A 27,196-nucleotide genomic window follows, 5' to 3' on the forward strand; every position below is an offset into this window, starting at 1 on the left:
CCTGCTTTCCACAAGTGGCTGGAATATCAGTCTCTCCAGGTATTCTGCCTGTCTTAGCTTTCCAATCCCCCTAATCATGAGAGAACCATGAAATGTAGGTTTGTGCTCCCAGAGGAGATCTCCAGAGCTAGGTGTTCAGCAGTCCCAGTCCTCCACTCCCTCCCCACTCCATTTCTCTTCCTCCTGCTGGTGAGCTGGGGAGGGGGAAAGGCTTGCATCTTGTGAGACAATGGCTTTGATATGTTACCCTGTTCCAGGAAGTTTATTCTTTTCTCCAGGTGTATGCAGTATGACACAGACCTCTTTCCTGTCGCTCTTTTAGAATTTGTTGTATTAATTATATTTTCATGTTTTATGCAGTTTTAGCAGGAAGCCTCTGTCTCACCTCTCACATTGCCATCTTTAATCCAATCCTCCTGCTGATTATAATGTTGATTTTTAATCTAAAATTAGCAACTGATTTCTTTAGTTTGCTGTATTCAACATTGTATTTAGTATGTAATCTTCCTATTTCCCCTTCACTTTATCTAATTCGCATGTCTTTAAACCACCTTATTTCACCTTTATTATGTGGCCATATTCACAGTTTGTTTGGTGGTTTTTACAATTGCCAAACTGAGTTCATTAAAGGAATATGACATTCCTTATTTTGATTTTCAATAAATAGAGTAAATTGCATCCACAGTTTATTACTCATTTTACTTTGAAATGAAACAGGTAGCTTTTACAGAAATTATTTTATCTTTTTTTGACAGTAACCAGTCTCCTACATGAATATCAAATAATTTTTCCATTATATATCCATAACTGTAACTTTTCATCAAATGGAGACACTTAGTTATCACATTGATAACTTTGTATGAAAATTAGCATTGAGCTATACAACTAAACAACACAGGAAGTAAATACTGTCCCTGTTGTGGGCAGAAAAATGCACTTCCTCACATCCAACATGTCCATGTTCTAATCCTAGTGACTTTGTTATGTTACACAGTAAAAAGCAATTACAGTTGTAGGTGGCATTAAAGTTGCTAAACAACTGACCTTAATATAAGGAGATAATTCTAGAATATCTGGATGGGCCCAATATTACCACTTAAAAGTGAAAGAGAAAGTCAGAATGATGCAATGTGAAAGTAATTCAACCTGCCCTATTGAAGTTGGAGAAAGGTGGCCTTGAGCCATAGCTTGAGGGTGGCCTCTGGAAGCTGGAAAAGACAGAGAAACAGATTTGCCGTTTAATCTTCCACTTCCAGAAAAGAACACTTTCCTACCAGCCTCTTGATGTTAGCCAGACTTTTGACCAAAAGAACTGTGAAATATTAAATCTGTCTTGTTCTAAGCCACACATTTGTGGTAATTTGTTATGACAATAATAGAAAACTAATATGGTCTCATCTTCTGGGGGGTACCTTCCTTGCTGATTCATAATCCAAGTAGACTGAATGTAAACTGGTTACCTACAACAATAGACAACTGAATTTTCACACTGTATTTGGTAAAGGAATAATATTTCATGAGCCCCAGTTAGAGGAAAATCACAAAGTGTGGCAAGTCTACCAACACTGCACTTGCTGTCAGTGTCACAGAACCCCAAGCAACTTCCCCTTTTGAGGAAAAGAATGTACATCAAATGAATCTATTTTACATACTTCAATAGTTTTCTCAATAATTTTAAATTTACTCAAATTGTGGTACACATCATACAGTTTCCCATTTTCTGCTTAAGAGCTTAGCAATAAGGTCCCTAGATCAACTGTTCACATTTCTTATTCAGGGAAATATAAATATATATAAATATATATGTATATATACACATACATACATATATATCTGTATGTATATAATTAAATACATGTAAATTAAACATACATATAATATACATATACTGCATATATATATATACATATATATTTTATAGCCTTTTCAAAAATAGAATAAAGAGGCACACTTTGATTTGGTTTTAGAACTTTTCAACTCTATACACTCATGAATTTGCCACAGTGAGTCAGAATGTGCTTTTGTCTTCAAATCTCTCACAATTCATTCTTGCTTTGCCCGCCAGCATTTGAAGAGAAGTGAAGGAATTAGTTCACAAGGTATGAGGGAGTAGGAAGTGCCTTCCTAAAGTTGTCACATTATCTTTCTGGTCACCTGGCCTGCATTGTGACACATGAGAGTCCAGTTTAGTTTATTATTTAAAGCTGAACACATCAATGTTCTTCAAGAGAAGGCTAAGAATTTAAAGGAAGCACTTCATTGCAGTCCTGTGACCTTGACTCCGTGTTTCATTAATAGTGAACTACTTTCATTTCAAGTGTCTTTTTATGTTAAAGCAGTAGGTTGTGTTGAATGTAAACCATAGAGAGGAGTTGTTACTTTTCAACATTATAGTGCTTGAGAGTTATTTATTTCCAGGATGACAATGTGGTACATATTAGAAACAGCAACCTAAAATGTGACAGTATATTTTTTAAGAGATTTACCTTGAAATTTGTTTTAAAAATCGGTTTATCATCTATCAGATAAAGCACTGATTTTTGAATATTTATATTTTTTCTCCTCTATCTGTCATCCCTCCCTTAAAGAAGCAGTTAACCAACTCCATAAAAAAAAAAACCACACAGTCAAATGGACTATATTGCTTCCTGCTGCATTAAAATGTGCCATATAATATGTAATTGACAAATAATGTGAAATTCTTACAAAATGGAGATGATACAAGCAAGAGTCTACACACATGTTACTATGTGAAGACACTGTATTAAGCATTTTATATGTATTAGTTCACTTAATTGTCATAAAAGGTAGGGATATTATTTCTTGGATTTTGCACAAGACTGGTTAAGTAACTTGCCCAGAATCACACAGTGGATCTAATAAGCATAATAATCTTGATAGTAGAGAAATATTCCTTTCTGTGCTTTTATCCAAAGCTTAGGTTAAAATGAGTTTGGGCTCTTTGGCTGCAAATAACAAATTCAGGAAATAAAAGGCAAGACAGAAAAAAAATTCTTTAAGTACATAGTAGCATCTCATGGAACACAAGGACAGGAGGTTTTAAGGAAGGGATGAGAACCACGTGGTAAAAAGCTCTTAGATCACATTTCCATCTTTCAGTTCTCCCTTTCTATTGCTTTAGTCTTTCTTCTTTGTAAACTAGTCTTCTCTGTTCCCGTATCTTCATTGTTGGTAAAACAAGCCATCGCACAGCTCTCGTGGCCTATGTCTTTCATGCCATGACCAACCCATTTGAGGCCCATCCTAATCAGCCATTCTTAAACTGAGAAACTAGATTGGTCAAATTTAGCTTACGTTTCTATCTTTATGAAAATAGTTCTACTGTTAATAATTTGACTTTTGATTACTTTGAATAAAAGTGAAACAGAGGCAATTGGCTTGAAAATAGCATAATTTTGGTAACTGGCATCTTCCAATGTAACCTAATATATCTGTCATATATTATTAATTCAAAGTCATGTGATACCACTCATGAGAGGTTGACGATCTGTTATGCAAATTATGTGACTAGACAAGAGAACATCAAATAAGTTGTTCTCTTACTCCCAACCTCCCACCACAACTGGACACACACACAAAAAAGGTGTAAGAACACAGAGTAGCTCAATAATATGGGTAAATATTTCTATGATTATATTTAAATAGCTCATACACACAAAATTAATCTGAGTTATACATTTTTGTAATGCATTTTGGAATACATATCAGTAATCATGAAAAAGGCAATTCATTAAAATTCCATGGTTCTTTGTTCTCTGTTGTTTAGTTATATGAAAATTCTTGATTCCCTGAAAACATAAATTCAATTACTACATATAAATGACTAAAAAATAACCAGGTGTAATGTAAATAGGACAGTTATGGTACCTGCTTCTAGCACATTTCCTGACAAGATACTTTTGAAAGCTTACTATTAAATAACTAAACTCTGCATTAAATGTAAATTCTATGGATTTGGGGAGCTTGCAGCACACCATAGAAAACTCTCAGTGGCCAAAGATAGCATTAAACTTATGGGGATGTTAGGGTTCTCTGTGGGGTGAAGAGATGAACTGGTATCACCAGCAGGAGAGAGGACTCTGGGCCATGGAAAAACCCCATGTCAGTAGCACACCCTGGATTTGGCAAAAGGAAATGAAACACTTCTCTGAAAGAAAGTACACCACCACACACAGTCACCATGAATGAGAATTGGCAGGGGAGGAGTAGGTCAAAAAAGCAATAACAGATTTAGACTCAATATGAGTTGAGTCAAGGACTCAATGCTGAACTTCCAAGGAATAACATATAATGATTAAGTTTGAACCATATGAGGAGATAAAAGGTAGAATAATGAAAGTGAGCCAGCAACAAGTCAATAAATGAAAAAAAAAACAAGAAATACTGTATACATTTTAATACTATTTTAGAAAATGAAAAATAAGTAAAACTAAATATTACATTGTTTAAAGATGAACATGTGATGAACATATAAATGGAAAGGCAAAGGATGATAAGTTCAAAATTCAGGATGTTATTACCTCGAGACAAGGACAGGGTTCATCAGGGATTTGGAATCCTGAATGAGGAAGGTATTAGATGGGGAAAGCTATGAAGTTATAATAATAATGTGGCAGTTGTTAAATTGCCCGTGGGATCTAAGATAATGCTTCATAACTTATATGTGTGTTACATCTATTGTATGTATATCAACTATATAGAAATAAACAGAACTGAAAAATGACATATTAATAGGATACTTTAATATAAGATTTAATACTGTTTTTAAAATAACTCTATACTTTAAACTTTATTCTTTGGAGTACAAAGGAACCCAAGGTCTAAATCAACACCTCCCAGGGAGCCAATTATTCTTGAACATCCTGAAAATTTCTTTTCCCTCTGCTCTTTCTCTCCTCCATCTTCTTGGTAGTTACCATGAGAAATTTTTATCTTAATTGCATGTATTTCAATTATAAGTTTAAACAATTAATAGTACTATACTCTGCATCATTTCATTGATTACCTTAGAACTATGATGGCTACATTATAGAATGAATTCAGTAAGTAGATTTACTTCTATTATTGATTCCTTGAGTCAATAATCAGTTTACTTTTTCTGGTATCATGTTAATGAGAAAAGAATGGAGGTCAAGGAAAAAGTAAACAAATTGTTCTTGTAAACCAAGGCCATGAGACCTCATGGCACACAGCAGTAACTCAGTTATTTTTTGAGTTAATGACTAAAATTGATTCAAGAATGGAATCTTCACATACCTGACACAAAACCCATACTGGTGTGGCAGCACAGTTTTTATATATTAATCGGTGATTTAGTTTCAGCAAAACATTATCTGCTACATTATATTAATTGATCATCTTATAAATATTTTAATGGAATTTGTATTTAATTGGTATTTTTGGTTTTGTAGTTCTATAAATGATATAATAGCTTATTAGTGGTTTTATGTTTATGTATATTTAATTAACCTTATGATTATATAATTTGTCATCATCACTGAAAAATAGCTAAATTTTTTTTCAGTTAAAGACTATGACTAGTTGAACATAGCTGAGATTACTAGATTGAGTGTTGAGAAGCTCAGGTAATTTCAGGAGAGGTATACTGCCATTGACTTGAATTCTCATTTGAAAATCTGAACGAATCATAGTAAACTAAAAAATTCACATCTCAAATAACAATTATAGCTTACTAGAAGAAAATTAAACCCATAATATTAGGTAGCAGGTAGAAGATAAACATATTTATGTACTCACATTAAACAAAAGAGTGTCACTCTTTAATTTAAGCAAGCTTGGAAGGTACTATATGAATTTCTCATCAGAAAGATGTTATAACTACCTCTGTAAAATATAACTAATGCTTGGTATTCTTGCACAGCATTCCAGCTCACTGCACATAGCTTGTTACATACAAGACATTCATGTTTATTCTTAAGAATTGATGAGTGAACACATGAACAAATCCTGAAGGAATCTATTTTATATATGTAGCATTGCTGTTTTTCAACAGAAGATATATTCCAGGATCCTAAGTATCAGAAACTGATTGTTTCTTCTGGTCTATGCCTGATTCTTTCATGCTTCCGTTAATCTGGCATTTTATTGCTCAAAGCCTTCTTAAAGTGCATGTGGATATATTTAAGTATCCAAGATGACTTCTGAAGCCAGCATCATTTCACTATAATTAAGATTTTAAAAGTATAACAGCTTGTTAAGTTTGAGAGTTTTTATATATCTGTAATGTAAATATGTTATTTCAAGGATGAGTCACCATTTGCAGTACCTCCAAAGAAAATTTAAAATAAAAATCAATAGATCCTACTGTTTTGAATTCTCTCACCTCAAATATATAATAGATCAGAGAAAGGAGAGGGTTTTGGGAGAGAAGATATTTGGAGGAAGATATTTTTGGATAAAAATGTGATGTGATATTCTTTGCCTCCCCTGCTCCCCCTCTACTCAAACATTCTTGAGGGGTATAGATTCGCAGGGATCCATGGGGACCTTAAATATGTGATGCCTTCATTTGAGAGGCAGAGAGGATGAGGATCTGATCCCTACCTTGGAACTCCTGCAAAAAAAAAAAACTTTATAACTCTTTGGAGAGTGACACTATTTTGGGGTTGACCTACATACACCCCGTGGATGTCTGGTAACAATGGATGCCTGCAGGATTCTCTCGTAGTGGACGTGACCTGCACAGAGAGCAAGCCTTCCTGACTTCTTTACAATAGCGCCACCTGGAGTCATGGAGGGAAGGCGGCAGCAAGAAACTGAAGGTACACATTCAGAGCTCAGAAAATAGTAAAGGACCTCCTATTAACAGAAGTCAAGAGAAAGGCAGGAGAGAGGTGACCAGCAGGGAAGCATAGACAAACTCAGGATAAAAAGCCCTCCCAGAGTATGTCAGGCCTCTCGAGCTGAATGATGGTTAAAATAAGAACTGTCCTTATGTTGAAGGCAACATCCAGAAAAGAGGGCAAAGGAAAGAGTTTTTATGAGAGAAGATTAGATGAATGAAGAGAAAGGCCAACTATTTTTGTTTTTAATCCTAAAGCTTTCCATCCTGAAACAGTCTGGTGTTAATGTAAAGTGGTAAAGATATGCTATTAAATCAAAATTCGGAGTTGTGGTGAACGTCATGGACTGAACATTTTACTGAATTGCATTCTAAGACTGAGTAGGAAAGCCCTGACAATTACCTTGCTAAGTACATTTTAAGGGGGCAATGGGTGACAAAATTAATATTCATTTTGGGTACATCAAAAGGAGTTGTTCAACTTCCAGGTTAAATAAGTAAATGGGAAATTTTTCATAAATAAGCTATTTAGTTTTCTACACTATCAAAAGAAGGGACTGCGTTCTTTAACAAAGTTGTGTATGATTTCACGTCTATTTCTCTTTTTGGGGGGATTTATTACTGAAATCCTGTGTCCTTACCAAAGCTGAGAGTGAGGTCAAATATTACTATCACAAAAATTCTGTTCCTAAGAATAAATATGAAATTTTAATAGACTTTCATTATTATTACAGCCTAACTTTTAAACATATTAACAGTTCAGTGTTAAAAATTTAATGTTAAACAGTTTTTCTGCTCTGTCACCTGCTAGATTCTTGTTGTAGACACTATTGTGCCTATACACAATATAATATGAAATATTATATAGGTACTCATTTTCAGCTGAGGTGAGGGAAAAAGCAATATGTTTTTTTCTTTTTTTCCTGTTTCATAGTGAATGTCTAAGGTTAAGTCTTATTTTTGCTTTAACTTATGGATTTGAAGATACCTTCCTTGGTGAGATGCAGTTTCATTTAAGTAGTCTGGCAACTTGAAGCTTAAACACTGCTTGAAGAGGAGGCCTTCTGAATATGTTCCCAAACAGATTTAAGGCTGTTGTTTTTAGCTGTATTTTGTTTTAATTTATTTTATATTGTTCTACTTGCTGCTTTATAAAATCACCTGTGTACTTACAGTTAGGTGTGTAAGTCTGGCAACGTTGTCATGTAATTGGTGTTCAAAAAAACCAAATCATCTCGATTTTCATCTGCATTTCTGCTTCGTTGCATACTCCTCAATTTAAATCTATCCTGCAAGAAATAGAGAAGAGGGCCTTTACAATAGGTCTCATGTAAGAAATATACATATTTTGAAGATATATCAATATCATATTTCATCAACAGCTACTAGTGATTGAGCAACTTCTTGTATAAGGAGGTATCAGTTGTCAATGGGCTGCTGTGTCAGTATTGCTGTTCACAAACATATATGATTTCCATTAGTCAAACAGCCTTTTAATACTGTAATATAGCTATTACATCTTGTTTGAACACTTTGTGTAAATATGACAAGACACTTAGAAAATCTTTTCCATGTCATGAGGTGTACTTTGGGCTAAAAAAGAGTGATGAAGATAGATTGATTATCTGTTGGCTTACAACAAGTATTTTTATTTCCTATTTTGCTATGATGTAATTGCTTTATGAGCACATAATTTAAGCACAAAAACAAAACAACATATGTTGTTTTTGATATTTGGATTTATGTCATCTTTATCCTATCTGTCTCATTGTCATGACAGTTAACTGATTTTCCTTTCTATAAATATTTTTCAAACATAATGCCATATTGTTAGTTGAGTAAATCCTGAAGTCTCTCATCAAGCAAGTACAGCAGAAACAGTGAAGTTAATCATAAATCCATGATTCTGTCAAATCACAGAAAAGTCTTATTCTGTATTTCTTAATATTTGTTGTGTGATAAATAGCACATCTGATTATATAACTAACTTTGTTTGAGAATTTGTGTAGCACTACAGTAGTTTGAACAAACTATTGTGGTACCACAGGGGAACGAGGAACAAACAATGCTTTTGTGATGGAAAACTTTTGAAGGAGATATTTTAATTTTGTCAAAAAGTTTTCCAGGCTTAAAGCTACAAAGCATCTGAAATGATTTGGTTTCTGCCCTTCCTCCCTTTTTTTTTTCCTTCTTTCTTTTTATAAACTTTAGCACTGGTTTGTGTTTTCCTAAGTCTTCCAGGTATCCATAAGTAACTAAAGATTATTCCTTCATGATATGGGCATATGTTATGAATATCAGACACAGTCCCTCAAAAACAACATACATTAATTCAGTTAACATGTATGGCTTTTACATGTTAAAATAATCCATTGAATTTTAACATTTATGTATGTGCATCTTTGATATTCAAATCCCTTAATTCATTTTGCATCGGGAATTATACTATTCTCCCTGTTATCTTTCTCACATGTTCTTTACAAAACAAACACTCTGTTTTCGAATATCATTTCAAGAAACTACTTATTTTTCAATAGCCATTCAGTGTGAATTGATGCAATAGACTCTTGCCTCTAAATTCTTAATCTCTCAGCCTTGTAGAAGTACTAGGGGCTATATTTCTTTTCAGTAAAACCAATGTCACCTTGTTTTTCTATAGAATCATTAAAAGGTCTCTATCAGCATCTTCACCAAAGGTGCTTCCCCGTCCTTTAATTTGTGCTTCAAATACTTTGCTGATCATGCATTTGCTCAGGTGATATTTTGAGTCACATTTTTAGTAGATCTTTGTCCTTTATACCAGGTGTAAATCTATTTTGCCTCTAAGAGTAAAACATTTGGGAGATGTTAATCCCAAACTCTCCTTGCCATTGTTCTCTTTCGTATTTCCATTACATTGTACCTCTAGGAAAGCTAAGGGTGAGAGACAGATATATATCCATTTTTATATATATATAAAACTATATACCATTATGCATATATAATATACATACAGCATTATATATTATGTTATATATGTAATTATATATACACCATTATATTTAATATGTATGTAAATATGTTATTCTACATATCATTTCATATATATATATATATATATATATAAAATACATAAGAATGTAGATACATTAAATCTCCAGGTTTTTAAGAAATTTATATTTCAAGAGAGGAAACCAACAAAATATAAACAAGCGAATACTAATCCATACCATGCTATAGAGAGGTAATAAGTGCTATGAGGATATATATAAAGGATATAAATTACAATAAATAGTGACAGAGAATTGTAATTTTTGAAAGAACTGACAAAGTAGTTTTCTCAGATGAAATGACTTTTGAGCACAAACCTGACAAAAGGAGGGAATAAGCTATGTCTGTTTGAGGGACTAGCATTCCAGGTAGAAGGAACAGCAAGTACAAAGCTCTGAGTTAGGAGTATGTTTGTTAACATGTTCAAGAAATACAAAGATAATATGGATGGAGCTAATAAGAGAGACAGGAAGTTGAGTCACAGAGGTGGCCAGGTATAGAAGGGTAATCACAATGCTTTGTAATCTTTGTGATTACATAGCACCTTTCCTATGACAAATGTGTGTGTGTATGCACAAGTGTACACATGTGTATCACAGGGAATCAGAATCTGACATCTCAAAATACGCCATTGACTTTGAGCTGAAGACATTTGAGATTTGATAGATTCAGAAAGAAGCCTTTTCTCAACTTCCCTTATATTTTGAGATATGAGGACTGCCATTATTCCCCCTCCTGGAGAAGTTTTTTTCCACAATGAGCACAGAAAGCTGACCCCACGATGGACTTTCACAGACAAACCTTGTTCATTTATTTTTCCCCATTTATTTATCTTCTCACAGTTTGCCACCTGAAAAGCCCAAACCTTTTATTTTGTCTTGTCCCTTCTTTCCACATTTATTGTTCATTGTTAAGATGCTTTACAGTAAAAGCCAAATTTCTAACCATCCCTTTGATTTCCTACATGTATGCATATTATATGTTAATGAACTCTCTTGATTTTTCTCTTGTTAATTTTTTTTTGTCACTATAATAATTCACAGGGCCCTAGTCAGAGAAATTAGGAGAGTAGAAGAAAAAGGTTTCTTTTTTCTCCTCTATATTTTTAATTTTCCATATTAAAAAATGATCACAGATTAACATATGTATGCCTAGTGTTCTTTAAAAAGTAATATATGCTAACAGTAGCATTAAGGAAAATAAAAATAAAATCACAATGAATATGTATTTTAATGTGAAGGCACAACTACACTCTGACAGTAAAGCTTCCAGATGCTTGCCCTCACATATAGAATAACTCTTGTAGCTATGCAGCAGTAGCCTGAATTGGCAACTCAGCACTGCAGACATTTTTGATTACAGTAGTGTGATTGTTCAAAAACTGAACAACAGCACAGTTCTTATGAAAACACAGCCCTAAATTCACTTGATTTACAAAATTTTTGTTTTCTCAAAAATGAGAAAATAATTTACATCTAAATTTAAAGTGCTATTAGGTATAGACTAGCCAGTAAAAAATACAGAGACATGCAGGGTAATTCTCTGTAGCATGGTATCGTCTTTGAATTTCCGCAAGTCCTACTCGGTGGCCTTACTAACTACAGTTGTGTCAGAATTAATAGGATAACTACAGTATCTTGAAAATTTTCCAAAATTCTCCCTTGGATCTTGGTAAGGATCTGAGTTTTTATTACAATGGAAAACCATGTTATGTTTTGATGAAAAGTAACATGATCAGATTTATATAAATATATATATATGTTTATTTTTTTATTAAGGTATTATTGATATACACTCTTATGAAAGTTTCACATGAAAAACAATGAGGTTACTACATTCACGCATATTATCGAGTCCCCCTACCCACAGCCCATTGCAGTCACTGTCCATCAGTATAGTAAGATCCACAGTCACTACTTGTCTTCTCTGTGCTACACTGTCTTCACTGTGACCCCCCTGACACCATGTGTGCCAATCATAATGCCACTCAATCCACTTCTCCCTGCCTCCCACCCACCCTCCCCTATCCCCCTCTTTGGTAACCACTAGTCCCTTCTTGGTGTTTTTGAGTCTGCTGCTGTTTTGTTCTTGCAGTTTTGCTTTGTTGTTATACCCCACAAATGAGGGATATCATTTGGCACTTGTCTTTCTCCACCTGGCTTATTTCACTGAGCATAATACCCTCTATCTCATTCCATGTTGTTGCAAATGGTAGGATTTGTTTCTTTCTTATGGCTGAATAGTATTCCATTGTCTATATGTACCACCTCTTCTTTATCTATTCATCTACTGATGGACACTTAGGTTGCTTCCATTTCTTGGCTATGGTAAATAGTGCTGCGACAAACATAGGGGTGCATATGTCTTTTTGAATCTGAGAACTTTTCTTAGGGTAAATTCCTAGGAGTGGAATTCCCAGGTCAAATGGTATTTCTGTTTTTAGTTTTTTTAGTAACTACCATATTGCTTTCCACAATCGTTGAACTAGTTTATATTCCCACCAGCAATGTAGGAGGATTCCCCTTTCTCTGCATTCTCACCAGCAATTGTTGTTCTTAGACTTTTTGATGTTGGCCGTCCTAACTTGTGTGAAGTGGTATCTCATTGTGATTTTAATTTGCATTTCCCTGATAATTAGCAATGTGGAGCATCTTTTCATGTGTCCATTGGCCATCTGAATTTCTTCTTTGGAGAAGTGTCTGTTCATATCCTCTGCCCATTTTTTAATCAGGTTATTTGCTTTTTGGGTGTTGAGGAGTATGAGTTCTTTATATATTTTGGATGTTAACCCCTTGTCGGATATGTCATTTACAAATATATTCTCCCATACTGTAGGATGCCTTTTTGTTCTCTTGATGGTGTCCTTTGCTATACAGAAGATTCTTAGCTTGATGAAGTCCCATTTCTTCATTTTTGTTTTTGTTTCCCTTGCCAGGGAGAATGTGTCCAGGAAAAAGTTACTCATGTTTGTATTCAAGAGATTTTTGCCTATGTTTTCTTTTAAAAGTTTTATGGTTTCATGACTTACATTCAGGTGTTTGATACATTTTGAGTTTACTTTTGTGTATGGGGTTAGACAATGATCCAGTTTCATTCTCTTGCATGTAACTGTCTAGTTTTGCCAACACCAGTTGTAGAACAGGCTGTTATTTCCCCATTGTATACCCATGGTTCCTTTATTGTATATTAATTGACCATATATGTCTAGGCTTATATCTGGGCTCTCTAGTCTGTTCCATTGGTCTATGGGTCTGTTCTTGTACCAGTACCAAATTGTCTTGATTACTGTGGCTTTATAGTAGCGCTTGAAGTCAGGCAGCATAATCCCCCTTGCTTTATTCTTTCCTCTCAGGATTGCTTTGGCCATTCAGGTTGTTTTGTGGTTCCATAGGAATTTTAAAACTATTTACTCTAGTTTGATGAAGAATGCTGTTGGTATTTTGATAGAAATTGTACTGAATCTGTAGATTGCTTTAGGCAGGATGACCATTTTGACAATATTAAATCTTCCTATCCATGAGCACACTATGTGTTTCAATTTATTTGTATCTTCTTTAATTTCTTTCATGAATATCTTGTAATTTTCAGAGTATAGGTCTGTCTCTTCCTTGGTTAGGTTTATTCCTAGGTATTTTACTATTTTTGATGCGATTGTGAATGGAATTGTTTTCCTGACTTCTCGTTCTGCAAATTCATCATTAGTGTATAGGAATGCCACAGATTTCTTTGTATTAGTTTTGTATCCTGCAACTTTGCTGAATTCAGATATTAGATCTAGTAGTTTTGGAGTGGATTCTTTAGGATTTTGTATGTACAATGTCATGTCATCTGCAAACAGGGACAGTTTGGCTTCCTCCTTGCCAGTCTAGATGCCGTTTATTTCTTTGTCTTGTCTGATTGCCATGGCTAGGACCTCCAGAACTATGTTAAATAAAAGTGGGGAGAGTGGGCATCCCTGTCTTGTTCCTGATCTTAAAGGAAAAGCTTTCAGCTTCTCACTGTTAAGTATGATATTGGCTGTGGGTTTATCATATGTGGCCTTTATTATATTGAGGTACTTGCCCTCTATACCCATTTTGTTGAGAGTTTTTATCATGAATGGATGTTGAATTTTGTTGAGTGCTTTTTCAGCAACTATGGAGATGATCATGTCATTATTCTCCTTCTTTTTGTTGATGTGGTGGATTATGTTGAAGGATTTTTGAATAATGTAACATTCTTGCATCCCTGGAATAAATCTTACTTGGTAATGATGGATGATCTTTTTGATCTATTTTTTAATTCTGTTTGCTAATATTTTGTTGAGTATTTTTACATCTATGTTCATTAGGGATATTAATCTGTAGTCTTCTTTTTCTGTGGTGTCTTTGCCTGGTTTGGGGATTTGAGTGACACTGACCTCATAGAATGAGTTTGGAAGTATTACCTTCTCTTCTACTTTTTGGAAAACTTTAAGGAGGATGGGTATTAGCTCTTCATGAAATGTTTGATAAAATTAAGCAACGAAGCCATCTGGTCCAGAGGTTTTGTTCTTAGGTACTTTTGTGATTACCAATTCAATTTCTGGTTGAATTAGCAATTCAATTGCTGGTAATTGGTTTGTTCAGATTTTCTGTTTCTTTCTGGGTCAGCCTTGGAAGGTTGTTTTTTTCTAGAAAGTTGTCCATTTCTTCTAGGTTATCCAGTTTGTTAGCAAATAAATTTTCATAGTATTCTCTAATAATTCTTTGTATTTCTGTGGTGTCCATAGTGATTTTTGCTTTCTCATTTCTGATTCTGTTTATGTGTGTAGACTCTTTTTTTTTCTTGATAAGTCTGCCTAGGGGTTTATCTATTTTGTTTATTTTCTCGAAGAACCAACACCTGCTTTCATATATTCTTTCTATTGTTTTATCCTTCTTGATATTATTTATTTCTGCTTTAATCTTTATTTTGCCCCCCTTCTACTGAGTTTAGGCCTCATTTGTTCTTCTTTTTCTAGTTTTGTTAATTTTTAGACTGTTCTTATGGGATTGTTCTTTCCTGAGGTAGGCATATATTGTAATACACTTCCCTCTAAGCACAGCCTTCAGTGCATCCCACAGATTTTGGGGTGTTGAATTATTGTTGTCATTTGTCTCCATATATTGCTTGACCTATGTTTTTATTTGGTCTTTTAATCCATTGATTATTTAGGAGCATGTTGTTAAACCTCACTGTGTTTGTGGGCTTTTCATTTTCTTTGTGTAATTTATTTCTAGTGTCATATCTTTGTGGTCTGTGAAGCTGGTTGGTACTATTTCAATCTTTTTGAATTTTTGAGGCTCTTTTTGTGGCCTAGTACATGATATATTCTTGAGAATGTTCCATATGCACCTGAGAAGAATGTGTATCCTGATGCTTTTAGGTGGAGTGTTCTGTAGATGTCCGTTAGGTCGATCTATTCTAATGTGCTGTTCAGTGCCTCTGCCTGGATTTCAGTCTGGTTGATCTGTCCTTTGGAGTGAGTGGTGTGTTGAAGTCTCTTAAACTGAATGCATTGTATTCTATTTCTCCTTTTAATTCTGTTAGGATTTGTTTCATATAGGTAGGTGCACCTTTGTTGGGTGCGTAGCTATTTATAGTTGTTATATCCTCTTGTTGGATTGACCCCTTTATTATTACATAATGTCCTTCTTTGTCTCTTGTTACTTGCTTAGTTTTGAAGTCTACTTTTTCTGACACAAGTACTGCAACTCCTGCTTTTTTCTCCCTATTACTTGCATGAAATATCTTTTTCTATCGCTTTACTTTCAGGCTATGTATGTCTTTGGGTTTGAAGTGAATCTCTTGTAGGCAGCATATAGATGAGTCTTGTTTTTTTATCCATTCTGTGACTCTGTATCTTTTGATAAGTACATTCAAACCATTTACATTTAGGGTGATTATCAATAGGTATGTACTTATTGCCATTGCACACTTTAAATTCATGGTAACCAGAGTTTCAAGGGTAACTTGTTACTATCTAACAGTCTAATTTAGCTTACTTTGTATGCTGTTACAAACACAATCTAAAGGTTCTCTTCTTTTTTTCCTTCCTTTTTATTCCTCCTGCAATCTATATATTAGGTATCGTATTCTGTACTCTTTTTCTGTCCATTGGCTGACTTTGGGGGTCATTGGTTTGATTTTGCACATGCTTAGTAATTAATTGTTCTACTTTATTTCTGTGGTTTCATTTCCTCTGGTGACAGCTATTTAGCCTCAGGAACACTCGCATATACAGAAATTTCTCCAAAACACACTGTGGAGACAGGTTGTGGGAGGTAACTCTTTCAACTTTTGCTTATCTGGAAATTATTTAATCCCTCTTAAAATTTAAATGAAAATCTTGATGAATAAAGTTTTCTTGGTTTGAGGCCCTTTTGCTTCATTGCATTAAATATATCATGCCAGACCCTTCTGGCCTGTAGGGTTTCTGCTGAGAAGTCTGATGATAGCCTGATGTGTTTTCATTTCTATGTGATCTAATTTCTCTCTCTGGCTGTTTTAATAGCTTGTCCTTATCCTTGATATTTGCCATTTTAATCACTATACGTCTTGGTGTTGTCCTCCTTGGGTCCATTGTATTTGGAGATCTGTGGACTTCCATGGCCTGAGAAACTATTTCCTTCCCCAGATTGGGGAAGTTTTCAGCAATTACCTCCTCAAAGACACTTTCTATCCCTTTTTCACTCTCTTCTTCTGGTACCCCTATAATGTGAATATTGTTCCATTTGGATTCATCACACTATTTTCTCAGTATTCTTTCATTCCTAGAGATCCTTTTTTCTCTCAATGGTTCAGCTTCTTTGTATTCCTCTTCTTTAATTTCTATTCCATTTACTGTCTCCTCTACTACATCTAATCTGCTGTTAAATCCCTCCATTGTTTGTTTCATTTCAGATATTAAATTCCTTAATGAATGAATTTCAGTCCTGAATTTGTCTGTGAGTTCTAGAATATTTTTCTGAACCTCCATGAGCATGTTTATGATTTTTATTTTAAAATCTATTTCAGGAAGATTGATGAGTTCAGTTTAACTTGGCTCTTTTTTTTGGTGTTTGTAGGATTTTGGTTTGAACCAGGTTCCTTTGACATTTCATATTTATATATGGTGCCCTCTAGTACCCAGAACTCTACTCTCTGGACCTGCTCACCCCCTGGAATGGTGTTGGGTTTGCAGAGGAGTGGTTCTGGTACCAGGGGAGAGGAAAGAGCTGTTTCCTGCTTCCTGGCTGCTGTACCTATCTCCACTGCCAGAACCATTGGGCTGAGCAAAGAAGTGTAAGCCTCTATGCTTTGTGCTTGAAGCTGCCATTGGCAGGGCCTCCCTCTAGCTGGTGTGACACCAGCGCAGTGACTTCCAGTTTGCTAGCCAGTGAGGTCTGGCTGGAAGGAAGTTGCTACAGGCTGTGTATCATGGTTTGGGGGGCCTCAGAGCTGTGTAGCTAGCCAGGGGGATGGAGTACTTGAAACTCCTGTAAGTTCCCAACTTGCTAGGCAGAGTGCACCCGGACATTTTTGTCAACTTGTCCTTTCTCCTGAGCAGCATGCTCTGTGCAATCCTTGCCCCTTTAGCAGCCCTCTCACTCTTAGAAAGTCTCTCAGACTGCCTGCCATTCTTCTGTCCCAAAGGAGCTAGATGTGGATTCCTGCTTTCCACAAGCAGCTAGAATCTCTGTCTCTCCAAGTATTCTGCCTATCTTAGCTTTCAACCCCACTAATATCCAGAGCACCATGCAATGTAGATTCATGCTCCCAGAGCATTTCTCCGGGGCTTGGTGTTCAGCAGTCCTTGGCCTCCACCCCCTCCCCACTCTGTTTCTCTTCCTTCCATCAGTGAGCTGGGGTTGGGGAAGGGCTTGGATCCCACCTGATCACAGCTTTGGTATGTTACCCTTTATGATAGTTCTGTGAGGTCTGTTATTTCTCCAGGTGTATGCAGTCTGGCACAGCCTTCTTTCCTGTTGCTCTTTCAGGATTAATTGTATTAACTATATACTCATATTATATGTGGTTTTGGGAGGAGGCCTCTGTCTCATCTCTCATGCTGCCATCTTTAATCCTTTCCTCAGATTTATATTTTAAAAGTACAATGCTGTTAATAAAATGTGTAATAGGACAAGAAAATTAAAAATGACAATCACATTGAGTATCTTTATTGATATACATTTTGTTACTCTGTTTTTATTTTACCCCCAATATTTCAAAATAAGTTATTATGGCAAATGTTGAATTTATGTTTTCAAAAAGTGTTAGCCATTGTTCTGTTTACAATAACCCAATTATCAAACTTGAGCATTACAGCAGAGTACTTAAGTTTGACATATTACAAGGATGTGGACAATTGGGAAAATTGTATGTAACTGGTCTGAGTTGATATTCTTGAGTTCTAATAGTTTCTGTATTATTAACCACTATGTGAAAGTGGGCAGCTACGTCTCCATTCTCATGAATTTGAATCTGAAATTGGATTCTACCTCTAAAAGTCTCCAAGTTAACATTAATGCTGTATTTTTGAATAATGCAGTTTCCTTTGTCATTTTAAGAAAATACATAATCTTCCAATGAACCAAAAGAATGAGTATAGTTTTGGCTTAAAAATGAATTTCTGTTTATTCCCCCGTCTATTCTATCTCCTGATACAAGCCTCTCCACCCCATAATTCATCCTGAGAGTACTCTGACCAGAGTAGCCAGGAAGACTACTCAAATCAAAGAGATATGTGGTCCCGATGGAGACAGTACTTCTCTCTGAACCTTATATCATACTCAGTTGATTCAAAAAATGGTAGTTTAAGGGAGATGCTTTTTCCTAGGCTCAATTCATCACATATATTAGATAACTTTTCACAATGAAAAACTGTGTGTAGCAATAAATCACTCAATAGTATCTGTAAGAGAGGGAAAGGAAACCTACTTTAATTGTTTCAGCAGTTAAATCAGTCAAGACACCAATTTAGGAATTTTGACAGTCAAATCTCATTTATGAACCATCTGCTATGCTCACTATCAAGTTTATCATTTACACTGTATATGAAAGCATTTGATTTTATGTTAACATCCAAATAGCAACATAACTATGATTTGTAAAAATGTGGACCTAGGACCAAGGAACATTACATGTATAGTGTTGGAAGTAGTGTGGTGTTTTGTTTAGAAGCAGGGACTCTGAAGTCTGGCTATCTGACTTTAAATGTGTGCTCTATCACTAACCAGATGTGTTACCTCCAACAAGTTACCTTCCTTTTCTAGACCTCAGTTTTCTTATCTGTAAAGGGATATCTAACTACATATTTGTTGTGAGAAGTAAATAAGAATCCATGCACTCAGAATACTTAAAATATGTTTGGTGAATAGGAATGCACAGATAAACATTTGATATCATTGCTATAATTTAGAGGATGAGGTGTACTAGGTGGTTATGTTTTGGTTTTAGAAAGAGGAACAAACTAACACAGGATGATTGAGGATATATATATATATATATATATACCACATTGTGCTTAAAAGATAGTTTTCCTATTGTATAATGAACTGTGATACTTAAATACGTGCCTCTCTTTTAAAGTAGAAAAGTTCACATCTGAACTTTCATCTTTTCTATTTTGCTAATTGGCAGCTTCTTTTGTCACAACAGAAACTTAGGGCCAGATCTATGTGTTGACAGCACAGTTGTTTAATGAACTTGCATACATGGCTTATGTTCATACACTCTGATAAGTATCCTGAAGTTCAAAGACAAAATACAATGGCTATTGTTACATTCATTAATTAATAATTAATTCCACAAAGTAATAGGGTGCAACTGAGGAAGTAAGAAAAATTACATTTGAGAAGCAGAGAAAATTAAAGGAATTACAGAGATTATTTAGAAAACAGAACACTTCTGCCTTCACTAAAGCCACTCAAACAAATTTACACAAATAAGGATATTTCTCTCAAGAATCCAAATAATTGCTTCTATTTTTGACTTCAGTTTTAACAGACATCTTCGGTAGAACATAGTAAATTTGCCAGAAAAGGTAGAATAAGGGAGAGATTATAGACATTTCCAGGAACACCAGACAAACTTCTAAATTTATACAATAAGAAGAATGCATTAAAGGTATTAATAAGAAAACAGTAGGAAAAAAACCAAATGATTCAAGATCATTTATTGAATTCGACAAACTATACAGAAAGCCCCAAAAGACAAGAATATTGCAACACATTTATCATATCTTCAAAACCTTTAGTAAAACCATTTTACTGGTCCTTGAGAAACAAAGACAAAGACAATATGGCTTCTGTCTTGAAGGTGCTTCCAGTGTGTTGCCAAGCAGATGAATAATTCTTCATTATAAGAATATTGATGAACATTACAATGGAGTTGTATATACAGGACAAAAGCATATTGATGAGGGAAGAGTTTGATGGGGAATAGGAATTAATGAAGAGATAAGGTAAGGATCACGGGAAGATGGCAGCATGAGTAGTTCAGCAGAAATCTCCACCCCAGAACATATATATTTATGAAAATACAATAAATACAACTATTCCTAAAAGAGACACCAGTGGATGCAGTACAACAGCCAGGATACATCTACATATGTGAGAACTCAACATCACATGAAGGGGGTAAGAAACAAGCTGCAGCCAGGTGGGACCCGAACACTCCCCCACCCCAAAACCTGGCAGGAAGAAAGGAGTCAGAATGGGGAGGGAGTGAAAGCTCAGGACTGCTAAACAACCAGCTCTAGAAATCCGCACCTGGAACAAAGACACAAGGTGCACGGGGTGTTGGATATTAGAGAAACGGAAAAGCAAAACCTGTGGGCAGGTCCCTGCAACTGGCACCCCTGAGACAAAAGAAAAGTGAGTGCTTTCTGCAAGTCTTAAAGAGACAGGGACCCCATAGCTGGACGAAGTTGTCCTGGCAGCTGGGAATACCAGGGAAACTTAGGCACCCTAAACGGAGGCAGTGCAGCTCTGAAGACCCTCACTGAACTAGGCAACATGCCAGTCATTTCTCCAACTGGTGCGGACCCTGACACACAGGCCTAGTAGCAGGAGAGTGGGAGCATGCACTGGGGGCGGAAGCGCTAGAAGGAACCACAAGCAGATCCGTGTGCCACAGGGCTAGCACGCAGCGGCGCTACCGAACAGTCCGGGCACGGCTAGCACGCACCGGCGGCAGTGAAGCCAGAACCCAGTAGAAGCCTGCGTGGAAAAGCCCCATGCACAGCGGCAGTGAAGCCAGAGGGAGCAGGCATGCTCCCAGGAGCCAACCGGAATCCCAGCCCAATGCACAGCCGCCCGGGCCAAACCCAAAGGCTGTTGTTGTCACACAGCTGCCCGGCAGGGTCGTTGCTAGCATGGAGGAGGGCACCTGGCATGCCTGCCATTCCTCGCAGGGCTCTGCGCTGCTCTGACATACACCCCACGCACAGCAGCTTAGGAGATTAACCCGGTGGCTGCTCCAGGAGTGCAGGTAGCCGTCACAGCCAGCGGAGAAGGGCAAGACATCCAGCAAGCAGGAAAGGACTTTCTTCTCCCAGCTGACAAACCCGCAACCTGCCTACAGCCACTGAAATTTCCATGAAAAGGCAAAAAAATCTGGTACAGTCCAAGATAGTTACACCTGAGAAAGGATCTGCAGAGGCAGACCTAACCAGTTTCCCTGAAAAAGAATTCAAAATGAAATTCATAAACATGCTGACAGAGCTGCAGAGAAATATGCAGGAGCTAAGGGATGAAGTCTGGAGGGAGATTACAGATGTCCGGAGGGAGATTACAGAAGTGAAGCAAACTCTGGAAGGATTTATGAGCAGAATGGATAAGATGCAAGAGACCATTGATGGAATAGAAACCAGAAAACAGGAACACATAGAAGCTGATGCATAGAGAGATAAAAGGATCTCCAGGAATGAAACAATATTAAGAGAACTGTGTAACCAAAACAAAAGGAACAATATCCACATTATAGGGGTACCAGAAGAAGAAGAGAGAGAAAAAGGGATAGAAAGTGTCTTTGAACAAATAATTACTGAAAACTTCCCCAAACTGGGGGAGGAAATAGTTGCTCAGACTATGGAGGCACACAGAACTCCCTAGAGATGGGATCCAAAGAGGTCAAAACCAAGACACATAATAATTAAAATGGCAAAGATCAAGGACAGGGACAGAGTATTAAAGGCAGCCAGAGAGAGAAAAAAGGTCACCTACAAAGGAAAACCCATCAGGCTATCATCAGACTTCTCAACAGAAACCTTACAGGCAGAAGAGAATGGCATGATATATTTAATGCAATGAAACAGAAAGGACTTGAACCAAGGATACTGTATCCAGCATGATTATCATTTAAATACGAAGGAGGGATTAAACAATTCCCAGACAAGCAAAAGTTGAGGGAATATGACTCCCACAAACCACCTCTACAGTGTACCTTAGAGGGACTGCTCTAGATGGGAGCACTCCTAAAAAGAGCACAGAACAAAACACCGAACATATGAAGAATGGAGGAGGAGAAAAAAGAAAGGAAAGAAATAATCATCAGACTGTGTTTATAACAGCACAATAAGTGAGTGAGGTCAGACAGTAAGGTAGTAAACAAGCTAACCTTGAACCTTTGGTAACCACAAATCTAAAGCCTGCAATGGCAATAAATACATATCTTTCAATAATCATTCTAAATGTAAATGGACTAAATGCACCAATCAAAAGACACAGAATAATAGAATGGATAAAAAAGCAAGACCCATTTATATGCTGCTTACAGGAGACTCATCTCAAACCTAAAGACATGCACAGATTAAAAGTCAACGGTTGGAGAAAGATATTTCATGCAAACAACAGAGAGAAAAAAGCAGGTGTTGCAATACTAGTATCAGACAAAATAGACCCCAAAATAAAGAAAGTAACAAGAGATAAAGAAGGACATTACATAATGATAAAGGGCTCAGTCCAACAAGAGGATATAAACATTATTAACATATATGCACCCAATACAGGAGCACCAATATATGTGAAACAAATACTAACAGAATTAAGGGAGAAAATAGAATGCAATGCATTCATTTTGGGAGACTTTAACACCCCACTCACCCCAAAGGACAGCTCCACCAGACAGAAAATAAATAAGGATACAGAGGCACTGAACAACACACTAGAACAGATGGACCTAATAGACATCTATAGAACTCTACATCCAAAAGCAACAGGATACACATTCTTCTCAAGTGAACATAGAACTTTCTCCAGAATAGACCATGTATTAGGCCACCAAGAAAAACCTCAGTAAATTCCAAAAGATTGAAATCCTACCAACCAACTTTTCAGACCACAAAGGCATAAAACTAGAAATAAATTGTACAAAGAAAGCAAAAATGCTCACAAACACATAGAGGCTTGACAACATGCTCCTAAATGATCAATGGATCAATGACCAAATTAAAATGGAGATCCACCAATATATGGAAACAAATGACAACAGTAACACAAAGCCCCAACTTCTGTGGGATGCAGCAAAAAGCAGTCTTAAGAGGAAAGTATATAGCAATCCAGGCATATTTAAAGAAGGAAGAACAATCCCAAATGAATAGTCTAATGTCACAGTTATTGAAATTGGAAAAAGAAGAACAAATGAGGCCTAAGGTCAGCAGAAGGAGGGACATAATAAAGATCAGAGAAGAAATAAATAAAATTGAGGAGAAAAAAACAATAGCAAAAATCAATGAAACCAAGAGCTGGTTCTTTGAGAAAATAAACAAAATAGATAAGCCTCTAGCCAGACTTATTAAGAGAAAAAGAGAGTCACACACATCAACAGAATTAGAAACAAGAAAGGAAAAATCACGATGAACCCCACAGAAATACAAAGAATTATTAGAGAATACTATATGAAAACTTATATGCTAACAAGCTGGAAAACCTGGGAGAAATGGACAAGTTCTTAGAAAAATAAAACCTTTCAAGACTGACCCAGAAAGAAACAGAAAATCTAAACAGACCAATTACCAGCAACGAAATTGAAGTGGTAATCAAAAAATAACCCAAGAACAAAACCCACGGGCCAGATGGATTTACCTCGGAATTTTATCAGACATACAGAGAAGACATAACACACATTCTCCTTAAAGTTTTCCAAAAAATTGAAGAGGAGGGAATACTCCCAAACTCATTTTATGAAACCAACATCACCCTAATACCAAAACCAGGCAAAGACCCCACCAAAAAAGAAATCTGCAGACCAATATCCCTGATGAACGTAGATGCAAAAATACTCAACAAAATATTAGCAAACCGAATTCAAAACTACATCAAGAGAATCATACACCATGACAAAGTGGGATTCATCCCAGGGATGCAAGGATGGTACAACATTCGAAAATCCATCACTGTCATCCACCACATCAACAAAAGGAAGGACAAAAACCACATGATCATCTCCATAGATGCTGAAAAAGCATTCGACAAAATTCAACATCCATTCATGATAAAAACTCTCAACAAAATGGGCTTAAAAGGCAAGTACCTCAACATAATAAAGGCCATAAATGTAAACCCACAGCTAACATCATACTGAACAGCGAGAGGCTGAAAGCTTTTCCTCTGAGATCGGGAACAAGACAGGGATGCCCACTCTCCCCACTGATATTCAACCTGGTACTGGAGGTCCTAGCCACAGCAATCAGATAAAACAAAGTAATATAAGGAATCCAGATTGGTAAAGAAGAAGTCAAACTGTCGCTATTTGCAGATGACATGATATTGTACATAAAAAACCCTAAAGACTCCACTGCAAAACTACTAGAACTAATATCAAACTCAGCAAAGTTGCAGGATACAAAATTAACACACAGAAATATGTAGCTTTCCTATACACTAACAATGAACTAATAGAAAGAGAAATCAGGAAAAGAATTCCGTTCACAATTGCATCAAAAAGAATAAAATACCTATGAATAAACCTAACCAAGGAAGTGAAATACCTGTACCCTGAAAACTATGACACTCTTAAGAGAAATTAAAGAGGTCACTAACAAATAGAAACTCATCCCATGCTCCTGGCTATGAAGAATTAATATCGTCAAAATGGACATCCTGCCCATATCAATATACAGATTCAATGCAATCCCTATCAAATTACCAACAGCATTCTTCAATGAACTGGAACAAATAGTTCAAAAATTCATATGGAACCATCAAAGACCCCGAATAGCCAACGCAATCCTGAGAAGGAAGAATAAAGTGGGAGATATCTTGCTCCCCAACTTCAAGCTCTACCTCAAAGCCACAGTAATCAAGACAATTTGGTACTGGCACAAGAACAGAGCCACAGACCAGTGGAACAGAATAGAGACTCCAAACATTAACCCAAACATATATGACCAATTAATATTTGATAAAGGAGCCATGGACATACACTGGGGAAATGACAGTCTCTTCAACAGATGGTGCTGGCAAAACTGGACAGCTACATGTAAGAGAATGAAACTGGATCACTGTCTACCCCATACACAAAAGTAAATTCAAAATGGATGAAAGACTTGAATGTAAGTCATGAAACCATAAAACTCTTAGAAAAAATCATAGGCAAAAATCTCATGGACATAAACATGAGTGACTTCTTCATGAACATATCTCCCCGGGCAAGGGAAACAAAGGCAAAAATGAACAAGTGGGACTATATCAAGCTAAAAAGCTTCTGTACAGCAAAGGACACCATCAATAGAACAAAAAGGCATCCTATAGTATGGGAGAATATATTCATAAATGACAGATCCGATAAAGGACTGACATCCAAAATATATAAAGAGCTCACACACCTCAACATACAAAAAGCAAATAATCCAATTAAAAAATGGGCAGAGGAGCTGAATAGACAGTTCTCTAAAGAAGAAATCCAGATGGCCAACAGGCACATGAAAAGATGCTCCATATCGCTAATCATCAGAGAAATGCAAATTGAAACCACAGTGAGATATCACCTCACACTAGTAAGGATTGCCATCATCGAAAAGACAAACAACAACAAATGTTGGCGAGATTGTGGAGAAAGGGGAACCCTCCTACACTGCTGGTGGGAATGTAAACTGGTTCAACCATTGTGGAAAGCAGTATGGAGGTTCCTCAGAATGCTAAAAATAGAAATACCATTTGACCCAGGAATTCCACTTCTAGGAATTTACCCTAAGAATGCAGCACTCCAGTTTGAAAAAGACAGATGCACCCCTATGTTTATCGCTGCACTGTTTACAATAGCCAAGATGTGGAAGCAACCTAAATGTCCATCAGTACATGAATGGATAAAGAAGATGTGGTGCATATACACAATGGAACATTATGCAGCCATAAGAAAAAAACAGATCCTACCATTTGCAACAACATGGATGGAGCTAGAGGGTATTATGCTCAGTGAAATAAGCCAAGCGTAGAAGGACAAGTACCAAATGATTTCACTCATATGTGGAGTATAAGAACAAAGGAAAACTGAGGGAACAAAACAGCAGCGGAATCACAGAACCCAAGAATGGACTAACAGTTACCAAAGGGAAAGGGACTGGGGATGATGGGTAGGAACGGAGGGATAAGGGCGGGGAAAAAGAAAGGGGGCATTATGATTAGCATGTATAGTGCGTGGGGGACACGGGGAGGGCTGCGCAACACAGAGAAGACAAGTAGTGATTTTACAGCATCTTACTATGCAGATGGACAGTGACTGTGAAGGGGTATGTTGGGGGGACTTGGTGAAGGGGGGAACCTAGTAAACATAATGTTCTTTCTGGAATTGTAGATTAATGATACCAAAAAAAAAGAGAGAAGGTGAGGGAAAGAGACATTTAAATTGAATTGTACACTGTGATTCGTCAGAACTCTTAGGAGACATATGTTATAAGCAGAAAGCATAGAAAAAACAACATCTGAAAGTCTGCAGTGATACTCGGGGAATTATATTTGTCTGAAATAAATACATGGTGAGCTCTATATTGAGTGGAATGGACAGAGGTTGATAGAAAAGAAAAACATAAACATACCTGGCCTTAACATTTCTTATAAAGAGACACTAGTACTCCAGTGCCACAATTCTTTATTTTCTCCCTCCTCTCTCACACTCTACACTTGCCCTTCTGCCTCTCACTTGTAAAGTCCCTTGTGATTACAGTGGGTCTACCCAGATAATCCAGGATAATCTACACTTTCCAAAATCCTTAATTTAATCAGTCTGCAAAGTCCCTGTTGCTGTGTAAGGTATTATATCCACAGGTTCTGGGGCTCAGATGTGGACATCTTTGGGGAACCATTGTTCAGCCTACCATACCAAACAAAGAGAATTCCCTTCTGTTTGCTATAGGCAGAAAAA

The sequence above is a fragment of the Manis pentadactyla genome, chromosome 2 (genome assembly GCF_030020395.1).
Source record: "Manis pentadactyla isolate mManPen7 chromosome 2, mManPen7.hap1, whole genome shotgun sequence".
Lineage (NCBI taxonomy): Eukaryota > Metazoa > Chordata > Mammalia > Pholidota > Manidae > Manis > Manis pentadactyla.